Source organism: Psammomys obesus, unplaced genomic scaffold (genome assembly GCF_907164565.1).
Source record: "Psammomys obesus unplaced genomic scaffold, mPsaObe1.curated_primary_1811, whole genome shotgun sequence".
In the NCBI taxonomy this organism is placed as follows: domain Eukaryota; kingdom Metazoa; phylum Chordata; class Mammalia; order Rodentia; family Muridae; genus Psammomys; species Psammomys obesus.
In genome coordinates, this window is record NW_026590767.1 from 5,801,132 (window position 1) to 5,814,146 (window position 13,015).

Genomic DNA, 13,015 nt, shown 5'->3' on the forward strand with positions numbered 1-13,015 from the left:
AGTTCTCAGGTCATAAACACAATAGTTCTTCATTCCACCACAGCCAAGTGTGAAAAACATAATAGAGACCTAATGACCCATCTTGCTTAATCAAAACGAGTAATTTTTTTTTCTTTTTTACCTTCCAGAAGCCTCTGCCATGTAAATTGCAGAAGCCAAACTTAACCTGATGCCACAGCCCACATTCAAGACAGTGTTCCTCCACCTTTTTATGAAGCTCTCAGCTTTGAAGATTTAAAATGCTTTGAACCAATGGCTTTGAACTCAGGAAAGCAAGCCTCTGCTCAGAATGCAGTCATGAGGGTGACGCTGGTTATGAGGCATGATTAACCTCCTCTGCCCTGTCACATTTCACAGACGGTAAAGGATTTGGCTTTCTGATTTTGACATTAGTGTCTTTCCTCCAACGTTAAATATCAGTCTCAGGCTGTTGTGGCTGGGGGTTGGGGAGAAGGTGCCCAAGTCTGTGTGTATGTATAAGACCCTGTGCAGGCGTGAGCACCTGTATGTTCTTGCCTGTTGGTGCCAGAGGGCGACTTTGCCTGTCATTCCTTAGGTAGGCCCTACATATCTTGACCTGTTAGATTTGAGGTTTGAGTTTGGATGTTGGTTTTGTTTTGTTTTGTTTTGTTTTGTTTTGTTTTGTTTTGAGACAGAATCTTTCCCTGACCTGAAACTCTCCAGACAGGCTAGGCTAGGCAGGCCCAGGGCTACTTGTTTACACCAGGATTGGGATTACAACTGTACTGTATCACTCTTGGCTGTCCTACATAGGTCTTCGTGCCTACAAGGTAAACACTGTACTAAGCCATCTCCCCGCCTCCAAAGCACACACATTTTATCATGGTCTATTTTCAACTTTATTGCATCTCAACCTTGCTGGCAGTAACACAAGCTGAAAAATCTGATGGCACCATAGTTCTTTCCTTCTTCATTTTCATGAGCTTTGACAAAACAGCTAAATTGGTGGCTTAGGAAAGCCATTGTGTCCAAGTCCATAGGTCTCGGTGTGGCAAGGAGCTCTTGCCATAGGGAGAGAGAAACAGAAGTCCCTGTCAGAAGTAGTGTCATTGGTGAAATGAGTGTATTTCACTCCATTGTTAAGCTAGACCCTAAGAGCCACTGCTTCTGAGTCTTAGGAGTTGCTCTTGGTGTCTTTCTGTCTTGGTGATTGTTTTTCTGCATGTACAGGAAGTGTCCTCCTCTTCTGTGAAGAAGCAACTCCACCATAGAACAATGTTCTGTCTAAACAGGAAAGTCGCCTTCTATCTCAGAGCATCACAGAGCCTGGACATTCTGAGAGTGAGAAAACAACCAGGAAGAAGCTGCCAAAGAGCAAATGAGCGGAGACGTGCTTGGGACAGAGGCTCTCAACTGGTGAAATAAATGGTGACATACACACTACTGTTTGTCACCAAGTTATTTCATTTATGGAGGCTACTAATATGGGCTGTTCTCCAAATCAGCTTCTTATTAAGTGAAAAGAGCTAGGCCATGAGCAGGGAATGTGCTAGGAGGATACACTGTGTGTGTATATGTGTGTTATAATTCTTTCCTTCTTTTGTCTTTTTGTTTCATTTTTTCTTTTTAGACAGGGTCCCTCACTGTCCTGAACCTTGTCAAGCAGGCTAAGATTGTTGACCTTCAGGCACCCTAGGCAAGTACTCTACCAACTGAGCCACATCTCTAGCCCAAATATATTGTAACCTTTACGCATGCATAGGATTTTGCCAGAAGAACCCATTAGGAATTGATAATGGTTGTCTCCAGGGAGGCAGCCAAGGACATAGGAAAGAGAGACCTGCACAGAGGAAAGAATTCTATATGAACAATAGCTGAGTTCTTATCAGAAGTGATAGAAGCCAAATGCATTGGAAGGGTAAAAAAAAAAAAAAAAAACTCTCAAGCTAAAACTGTGTGTCCAGTGGAAGCAAACTTCTAAAGTAAAAACTGTTTCAGATAAGCAAAAAAATGAGAAACTTGTCAAAAGCACACACAAAACAAGAAAATTTAAAAGTTTTTTTCAGACTAAAGGAAAATAAAACTAGGTAGAAATTCAGATCAATAGGCAGGACTGCAGGTTGCTAGAAGTGTCAACTTGTACATGAATACAGAAGACTCTTGAGGATGCAAGAATATCTCAGTGCACGCTCATGCTTAGAATGTGCAAGGTTATGAGTTCAAACCTAAGCACTGAAAATAGCAATAATAATAACAACCCTTTTACTCATCTTACCTTATTGAAATATCATTTATAGCTTAAAACAAAATTGAAATATTCCACAGCTAGTAACAAAGACAAAATAAATAGTAAAATAAATATAAAAAGTAAATAAATTGGGACTATATGTGATATCCCTAGAACAACCAAAAATACATTTTTAGACAGAAATCACTAGAAATTTAAAAAAGGAGATAGAATAAGAAATACTCAACACAAAAAAATAGAAGAGTGAACATACAAAAGTACAAAATACAGAAGCTGAAGACTTAAACTCAACTATATCAATAAGTAAATTAAATATAAATTAACCTGACAGTCTAACTAAAAGACAGAGATTATCAGTCTGAATTATAAGGCAAGACTCAACAATATACTGTTTGTCACAATTTTAAACATAAAGATACAGACATACTGAAAGTAAAATACTGTGGGAAATGTCCATCTAATTCTTAAACTTAAGAAAGATGATACAGTTGCATGATTGTCAAAGTAATTGTCAAATGTGTAACCCCTGTGGCAGCTCTTGGCTGAGCATTCACAGCTGTCACCTCTTGTCCAAGGGTTTGCATTCTGCAGCTTCAAATACCTGCACCATATAGAATAATATTTTTTAAAGAGAGCACACTCTTTTAACAAAAAATAATAATAATAATAATAATAATTGAGACTCAAATGTGTCCTAAATCTGAGGTGAGTCTGGCAATAGTCAACTCATATTGCATGACATGACTTCACTGCAACCTTGGTTCTGGACACACAACCTGAGCATGTTGCATTGTGCGTGCTGACACACAACACACATTTGTGAACTCTGTGGAGGCCAGAGAACAACCTTGGGTTCCAACCTCACAAATGTCATCCACCTCCTTATAATGAGCTCTCTCATAGCCTGGAGATAAGGCAAGGCTAAGGATTCTTCATCAACCCCAGAGGGTTCTGGGATTGAACTTTGCTCCTAATGCTTACCTGAGTCATCCTCTGGCCTCCTGACATGGTTCTTCTCACATGATCATGGTGCCAAGTGGAGTCAGAGCCGGGTTGTAGACCTGAGCTGCTCTTGTTTCCACTTCAGAGTCTTTGCTCCCACCCTACAACATTCACCCATGCGACCTCTGCTCTCACTACTGAATGCCTTCTTTGCAGCATCCTGAGCTCTCCTGTTCCTGTCTTTGAGCCTCTGCTGCTTTCTCTGTAAAACTCCCATTCCACGCTGAGTCCACTGAAAACCAGTGCTCTCCCTGGGTAGTGCTCATAGGCTACCTATCTCTCCAGAGAAACTTGTCCCCCTTCTCCCATGTCTGCATTTGCCTTCCTGGTGCCTGCATCAGCATCCTAGATACGAGGAGGCTTCAGGAACCCTGGCAAGCTTGGAGTGGTCCCTATTGGAGATTCATTCCAAGTTCTGCTCCTCAGTGACCACATGAGCATGGGTACACAGCTGAGTCTTCTTCTGTAAACAGGGCAGCAGTTTCCATGCAGAGGGTTTCTATGAGGGTATAGAGTGACTGTGTGGTCCTCCTTCTTCCAACCCAAGACCCCTGCAAGAGAGTGAGGATTCCCTGAGCTGCTGGGGCTGGATTACATGAGACACAATAGCAGACCAGTTGTTTGCTCATCTTGTGTTTCCTGCTGAACATAGTGCATCTGTTCCTACCTGTCTAACTGAACTAAATGTCTCCACAGCAGGGAACTAAGACATAGGCATCCCTTTATCTCAGTCTGTGTCTCAGAATACACTGTTTGTTTGTTTGTTTACTTGTTTGTTTCTCTGTGTAGCCCTGGTTATCCTGCACTCACTTTGTACACCAGGTTGGTCTCAAACTCACAGTGATCCACCTGCCTCTGCCTCCCTGAAAGCTAGGATTAGAGGTGTGCACCACTGCGCCCAGCACAACATACAATTTTAATACAATAAAAATGATTCCAACTTATTAACCATTGGAAATGGTCTTTGTAAGGGCTTTTAAATCTCTTTGTGTAGATATTTATTGAGTTAAAGGGTCTCATAAATAATACCCCTGGGCATAGTTTCTGTGACTGTTTGGAGTAGACCAATTTAATTTTTCATACTCTGGGTAGTTATTAAGGACATATCACCTTGTCCTGGTATCTCTGCAGCTACCAGAACAGAGAAGTCCAGTAGAGAGAGAGAGAAAAAAAAAAAAGCAGGCTGTTCAGAAGACTGAAGCATGAGGATTTTTTTCCCCCAGTTCAAGAATTCTAGATCATCCTAGAAACACAGCTACAAACTATCCAAAAAATAAAAATATAAAAAATAAGCAAATACTGAACTAAAACAAAGTTGTTGCTGCTGTTGTTTTGTTATTTTAAGTAAGCTGCATGTGATGGCACATATCCATGATCCTAACACACAAAAAGCTGAAATGGAAGGCTGACGAGTTGTAGGCTATTCTGGTCTATTCTTTGGGTCTTGAAGGATGAGTAAATGCGGTGATTTAAATGATAAATGTGCCCCATAGCCTCACATATTTCAACATTTGGCCCCAAATTGGTAGTTTGTTTGGGAAGGCTTAGGAAGTTTGGAGAGTATGTCACGTGGAGTGAATTCTGAGAGCTTGAAGTAGGGTACCACTTCCTGTTCATTCTCTCTGCTTCATGCTTGTGTTTGATATGTGATCTCTCAGCTTCCTGCTTCTGCTCCCATGACTGCTGGGTGTAGACATGCCTCCCTAACTGCCAGGATGAGCTCTTATCCCTCTGAAACCATGAGCCAAAATAAAACATATCTTCCTTAAATTGCCTTTGGCCACGGTGCTTTGTCACAGCAACAGAAAAATATTAATACAATGAATGAATGAATGAATGAATGAATGAATGAATGAATGATAAAATAATAATAGAAATATCTCTATATAGGAAAAGGATGAGAGCATGGTTCTCAGAGCCCTGGTCAGTACCACCTTTCAGAGTGGAAACTTAAATAAACAAATCCATGACAACCTCTAGTTCTTATCTGTAAAATGGAGAAAACAACAGCACTGATCCTAAAAAAAACACTGGTCAGAGGATTCAGTTAGAAACTGAATACCGTGTTGTCGATCAGCCCACAAGAAGGCAGACTTCAGAGAATTCCTGACACTGAGCTAATGCAGCTGTACCAAACACATTTCTGAGCATCCTGAGTACCTGGTCATTGGGGAAACCCAGTTTATACCATTTTCAGAGCTTAGTAAAAGGAAGCTCAACCATTTTTTAAGAAAAAAAAATTACACTGAATGCACTGGGGAATTGTGTCTGTGAATGCACCTGGGAGACCAGTGGTTCTTGGGGAATATGGCAAATACGAAATTGCAGGAACAAGTTGTGCTTCCTGGGAAGGGTTCATCACAGAGGCACCTTAGCAAAGTCAAGGGCCGGGTGCCAGGTAGTCATTTGGCAGGGAGGGACTGTAACGCAGATGTCTGATTCTTGCCTAGCCCTTTCTCAGCCTTCAGAATCTCTCCCTATTGGAGAATGGCTTCATTATATATGATCCTCCAAAGGACTGGAGTGAGGGAGGAGAGGGAGAAAGAGAGGAAGAGAGGAATGTTCTTTGGCTGTCAGCTTCATTTATTCATAGGGCTGAGAATCAAGAATCCACAATTTCCTATAACTGTCTCATTTGACAAGCTAGAAAGAGATTAAAACCTTTGCAAGACTATAGAGAGAAAAATCCCAAACTAAAGATTTTTCACCAAGAGAAAAATCTCTAGCTAAAGTATGTCCTTGCTCCAAAGTAAATTATTAAGCCACAATTCATACCAGTGGGTGTAATTCTCATTTGCCTAATGTGCAAATATTCAGTAAATATCTACTGGGCATCCTCCATCAGCCTCAATGATGTTATTTTTTAATAAAAATCATATAATGAAAGCAATAGCAAACACTCATGGATCCCTCTCTATAAGCTAAGGAACAATTCCAGATATTAAAGGGGTTTTTAAAAATACTGGCAAGAGGCTAGATGTAAGAATCATGGTAAAGCCCTCGCCTGGCATGGCTGAGGACTTGGCTTCCATCTGCAGCACCATGGGAAAGCCCGGCATGTGTATGTACATGCTTTGAAGCTTCTTTAAGCTCTGACCACACGGGGACCACAAAAAGCCTCCTCTCTGGGCACTTTTTACAAACAGCAGCTTTTCCCTGAGCTGCAAGGGGCTGCTCCTTCCTCCCGGCCATCATCTCTAATGTGTGATAAGTTACTACCAAGCGTGCTAAATAACCCTCCCAGAAAGAGAAAGCTTGCCCCTTGTCTAAGCACAGCGACTTTAGACCAAGAGGCTGCCTGTCTAAGTGGAATGCCAGTGGCTTTGTAGTGCCCATGAAGAAAATATGGCTCCTACCCACCTACCCCAAGCTGACAGAGCTATCTATGGGACTGAAGGAAGGATGGCCAACTTTGTGGATCACTGCCCTAGGTAAGCAGGATGCAGCCATCTTGGTATGCAGAGCAAATGTACACATAGTTTTACTCGGAGTCTGCTCTTGAAGAGGGAGGAAGGGGCATTCCGCAGCTGGGGAGGACAGCAGTGGATCTTACAGCCCAAAGCAGGGATGGCCAGTCTGGAGCATCCAAAATCACTGCAGGGGAGGCCATATGCAGGAAGAAAGTGGTCCTTGTTGGTAAGGTGGAGGCTCAAGTATTCCAAGCCACACTGGAGTCGTCTCAGATAAATGTTGCAACATGTGCCGAAAACCATTTTTATCTAAATCACCTCCCACCTAAACCCATGGAACCCATGAAGCTCTCTGTCCCTGTCTCTGTCGCTGTCTGTCTCTTGTCTCTGTCTCTCTCTTGATAATGACTGTCCATTGTTTCTACCCTACTTGAAATTAATCCGCAATGCTTCTCATGATAAGGTGAGCTCTTCCTGAGGCCTGTGGGGCATCAGATCTGTTCCCACACACCTCCAGGCTCTGCTTCCATGGTCCTTCCTGTCTCCCACAGACCTGCTCAATCTTGGTGTCTCACTTCTGGAGTCTCATTCCCCAATATAAGAGAGCTTTGTCCTTCTTGACTCCCACAGACCTGCTCAGACCTCCTCTCCTCTCTTCTCCTCTTGTCTCCTCCCTCCAGGATCTGCTCACTCTTCTTATCTTTCCAGTTCCTGGGTCATACTATAGAGAACCTCTCTGACCCTGGGAATAATCAGACATCCTGAATCTGTCACAATGATAGACAATTGGTCTGTAGTGAGCTGTAATGGTTAATCTAGATTGCCAACCTGACAGACTCTAGAATCACCGTGGAGACAAACATCTTGGTGTATCTGTGAAGGAGTTTCTAGATTAGGTTAACTAAGGTGGGCAAACCCACCCTGAAAGTGTGTGATCCATCCCATAGGCTGGAGTCCCACACTGAAAGCAAGCAAGCTGAACACCGGCCTCCCCTTTCTCTCTCCCTTTCCCACTTCCTCTCCCTTTCTCTCTTCCTCTCCCTGCCTCCCCAATCTCTCTCTCTCTCTTCCTCTCTCTCTTTCTCTCTCTCTTTCTCTCTCTCTTTCTCCATCCTGGCTGTGGGTGCAGAAGCAGCAACAAGGAAATAAATAGTGAGTGAACACAATGTGGGCGCCTACTAGGCTCTAGGCAATTCTGACAGAATGAATGTTGAAGAGAACCAGCAAAGGCCACCAAGCAAGCAGACTCTTGACTGAATCAGGACCATGAGCAAGTTGACAAGCCATGGAATGAGTGGCCATCTCAGATCTACAGGCTCCTGACCACCACCCGGAGTCAGATCAGCCACAGACTCAGCACAGCGCAGCTATTTCTTCCCATGTAGACATGACCATGACCACTGTGAAGCAGAGCAGCCCGGTGACCACCTGAGGCCCTTCCAACAGTGAGCATGTGGATATTCTTTTGGAGAGGAGGGGAAACTCATAGGACCCCCTTCCCTCCCCAAGGTCCTACTAAATAAGAGGCAATGGGGACCTCTTATGTCCTCTTGGGACATATCAGTGCTAAGGTTGCCTCTGAGTTGCCTACGCTCCTGCAAACTACCTAGTAAACTCATTGGTTCCCCAATCTGTACTTGAATGGATTTTTTTTAGTTGGTTTGCCAGTGTCACATTTACCTGGGATAACTAGACTTTTTTTTTTTTTAAATCTTCCCAGAAAAAGTCAGGCAATACTCAGGTTGAGAGAGTGCTGAATGGGACATCCCATGTGTGCCTTCATGCCTCTCAGTGTGCTGCAGCTCAAACCAGGCATCTTTCCTCGGCCCTCCTCCCTTTTTGATGCTATAGGCACATTCCTGACAGGGGTGCTGTCAATCCCAACGTATCCTCTCTTGAGTGTTCTGAAGTGACCAGCCATGGAATGATACAATGCATTCAGGTTTCCTGTGGTTTGGGATTTGGGGACCACATTTCTGAAAGAGAGTCATTTTTCCTTCATTTTCAGACAGCTCGGAACAATCTTTCACTTCAGCTACAAAATATCGATGTCTCAGCATTTCAATGTTGACGGTTCGGTGTGAGCAAAAGTCATAGACCTGAGAGACTCGGGATTTCTCTGCATCCCCAGCCCTAGAGCCCTCTCCCCACTCTACCATGCGTTCAAGGTCTGACACTTCTGGGACAACTCTTTATACCAAACTCAGCCAGCCTGGCATAACTCTCTGAAAGCACAAGGGAAATGCATCAGCTCCCACACCAAATATCACCAGAGAAATTTAAGCAGAAAATACTGACAAGGCTTTGTTTCCACGCAAAACTCAGTCTCCCGGGAAATTACACTTCGATGATTTATGGAATGTGGGTCTTTAGCCGTATTACACTTTGCGATGCCGACAAAGACAACAATAATGTATAATTGATTCCACTTGGATCTCAGTGAGTCAATAAAGAACTTTGTTTATACATAATTTTGTTGGGCAAATCTCCCAGATGGTGCTGAAATGTTGCATTTTTAAGATGCTGAGCTTGGTCCAGGAGGATTATAAATTATAAAGATAATGTGTCTTTTGTATCGTTACAGCCATCTGATTGTAATCACAATTATAGTCACTGTGAAATCTAACTACATTCTATTGCAACATGACTCTCGACATTTTTAAAGCTTCATTTATTTAAGAGCCAAAAGTCAAAATAAGGGCTCTGGTAATCCCAGTGCTCTACCTGCCATGCAAGGGCTGCTCTGCAAATTAGAACCTATTACACAAATAAAAATTTAATATTCTCATAACAGGATGAGACAGGACAAATACAGACCCTTCAATAGGATGCAGGTTAACTTCTGGCGTTACAGCAGATGGATTTGTCTAGGCTCCTGGGAAACACCTTTTATCTCCACAATAATTTGCTACTGTGCAAAACAGATAATTGATGCTTCTCTCAAAGATGCAGTTGTGCCTCTTTACTGCCACATCGATAGATGATCCCAAGGTTGGGAGAGCAGACCTAGAGTGACATTACTGAGAAAATGTCTTTGGGGCAGTGGTGGGTGACACCAGGACCAGGTTGGCATGCTAGTATAGCCGAAACTGGCCCAAAGCATAGCCCTTGTGACTCCCTCCCGGGGGAAGCACAGGTCCTGCATACTAAGACACTGTAAACAGAGGAAGCACACAGTCATTTCCAAAATGAGCTCCGAATGGAAAATTCCACAAGCCTGGGTTCCAGATTGCAGGGATTGGCTTGTAATGAGGCTGCTTATCCCAAGGGTGTCTGCCCACCTACAGGCTCTGGATGAGAGGGCTCAGGGATTTAGATATGAAAGGATGGTTAATGATTCTCTCAAGGAATGGCAGGAAGCCCAGGTGGCTCTAAACAGACCAGGAGGAGGCTGGCGCTGAGAAAAAGGCCAGCAGAATGAAGAGGCACAAGTTCTCAAAGTTAACCTTGTATCCACATCACCTGCAGAACGGCTGGGCTCAGGCTGCAGGGCTTTGCTTGTAGGAGTTGGATGGCTGACTTGTGAACCAGCCTGAGCATTTGTATTACTTGTATGTAAGTCCCTGAAGCTGCTGGCCTTGAAACCACACTTCTAGAAAGCCACTTCAGGGGGGCATTTTTTGTTCCACATGTGGTCCTTTGACCAAAGCCTCAGCAGCCCCAGTAATCCTTGGAATTGTACGATCTCAGACCCACTAAAGGCATAAGGATTCAGAATCCTCTGTGAAGCCGACTCTCTGAGTGGTTCGTGTGCTCATTAACGTTTGAGAAGCACCATTGAATATGATGTAAGGTCCTTCCAGACCCTGGATTTAGCTAATTTCATGGTCAGGTAGTTCCTGATGTGCAGGCACAATCACATGCTTTGAAATTAGAAAGCGGGAAGAGGCTAACCTCAACTTACTCGTTTCCAGTCCGCCCTTCTCAAAACTGCACTGAAATAAACGTCACACATGGTGGCACAAGTGCCAGCTGCACCAGGAGCCTCAACCTTCATTTGCCTTTGAAGCGCACCTTGAGCTTGTGTCTACGAGGAAGGCAGCCACCATTTTAGCTTCTTGATTTTCCTCCCTCTCGATGCACATCAACACCTCAGACACACATATTCCTCACAAATATCTGGGCATTGTCTGGAAGGCTGCTGTCTGAGAACATACAGTGACAGTGTGCTCCTGCTTATGAGATGGCACGCTCACAGTTCTGCTCAGGCCCACTTTCCCACTAACTCCTTCTCTCCACTGTTTACGGGACACAGCTTAGCACCCCCAGTTTCCTTCCAGAAAGGCCTCTGATACTACTGGGAACCCAGATGTTGCAGAGCTCAGCTATCTAGAGTAGGCCTTTTTTACAAAGGGCCAAGTGGTTAAAAATCTTGGCCTTGGCAGGTCACGCAGGTGTACATCTGTTTATCAGTCAATGTGGCTTGAAAGTATCTGACAAGATGTGAAGAAAGGACAGTGGCTGTGTCTCATTAATACTTTATTTATGGCTGCTACCTTTGGGTTTCATGGTTGGTATATCTTATGAATTTTTTCAACATTATATAATACAAAGTTGTTGTTGGGTTTTTTTTTTTTTTTTTAATCTTCAGGAAATAAAAATTCAGCATGCCCAAAAACCAAGAGCAAGGCTAAGTAAGTCTTACCATCATCTTCTGTTTAAATAATATTATAAGCACTTGCCTTCTCCCTGGTGAATAGTAGCGGATCGTGAACAAGGTCAAAGGAGAAGATCCTTCTGAGATGTGCACCAAATATGCAATAAGAAAAGGCGAAACTGGAATAAGCCAATAGAAACAAACAACGAGGAAAAACCACTGTTCTCCATGAGGGCACAGGTTGCCTATGGATGAGCAGCAATGAGACTGGGGGCTCCTCGGAAGAGTGTAGGCCAATGGGGTCATGAGGTGCCCTCATCATGGCTAACAGGAAGCCTCTAATGTGGACAAACCAGTACCGCGCCACATGAGAAGGTATGAGAAAGTAAAAAGGGCTGTGGCCAGAACAAGGTCCACCTAAAACTTGCCCTGGAGGTGTTGAAAATGAGAAGTCCTGAGAATGCTGGAAGGAAGGTCAGGTTCTCTTAGCAGCCTAAGATGGCACGTGGGCCCTGGTTCTGCATCCAGCACTTTTCGCTCATCTAACAAATATGTATTGATTATCTGCTGAGTGCCAGCTCACCTACTGTGTTAGGTACTGTAGCACAGATGTTGCAACGCTTCTAAAATGTTAGGTGTGTGAGAGCTGGAGCGATGGCTCAGCAGGTCAAAGTACTTTCCATGTAAGCCTGATAATATGAGTTCAATAGCCACCACACACACACACACACACACACACACACAAACACACACAAAGCCAGATGCAGGGGCTCACGGCTGTAATCCAGAAAGCAGAGACAGGCAAATCATCAGAAAGCTACCTAGCTTGGAGTACACCAGCCCAGAAAAGAGAGAACAGATTCCTAAAAGTTGTCCTCTGACCTCCTCCATGTGGCATGTTTGCATTCTCACTCACGCAAGCGCAGATACTCACGGTTATAAAAAAAAAAAATGAAATAGAAAAAGTGCAATGTAAAACAATAGATGGGTAAGCAAGATATATAAGAAAGATAATAGATAAGATGGATAGGAAGTAGCTAGGCAGATAGAAATTTACAAACAAAGAAGACAGAAAATAGATAGATAGATAGATAGATAGATAGATAGATAGATAGATAGATAGATAGATAGATAGATAGATGATATATGATAAGTTAAGTAAGTGACAGATAGGTAGATGATAGATAAATATAAAATTAGATGATACATGGTAGGTAAATACAGATGATAAATAGATAAATACATAGATTATAGATTCATGTTTAAATAGATAATGGACTTAGGATAACAGATCCTAGAAGCCTTCTAGATCATGCAAACGGAAGCCCTAATACCATGGGACTGGCTCACAGACAGGACGCTCCAGCTAGTTGCTGTAATGTGGCATGATGGCAGACTCTGGCCAACTAGACAGAGTAGCTCATCAAGGGGAGAGACTCCCACAGGAAAGGCTCCTGTGGTATCTGTCTGTCCAGTGTAGTTTTTCTACATGTTTAAATTGGCTTCTATTTTTTAAAAGGTTCAAAGGTTTAAGCCAAACAATGCGTACCAGTGAGTTGCACGTGCCTTGTCTGTAGACTATGGTTTGTGATTGCTGTTTGAAAATACATGAAAACACATGTTAGCTCTAATCCATGCCACATAGCAAGAGCAGAGACTAGAACAGAAGCGGGTGTGGGAGGACCAGAAAAGCCGAGGCCAATGAGATATGCTCAGGACACCATAACCAGTGGCCTTGAAAGACAAAAATGATGACATTCATGATACGGTGCTTTTCCTGTGACAGAGACTCAGACA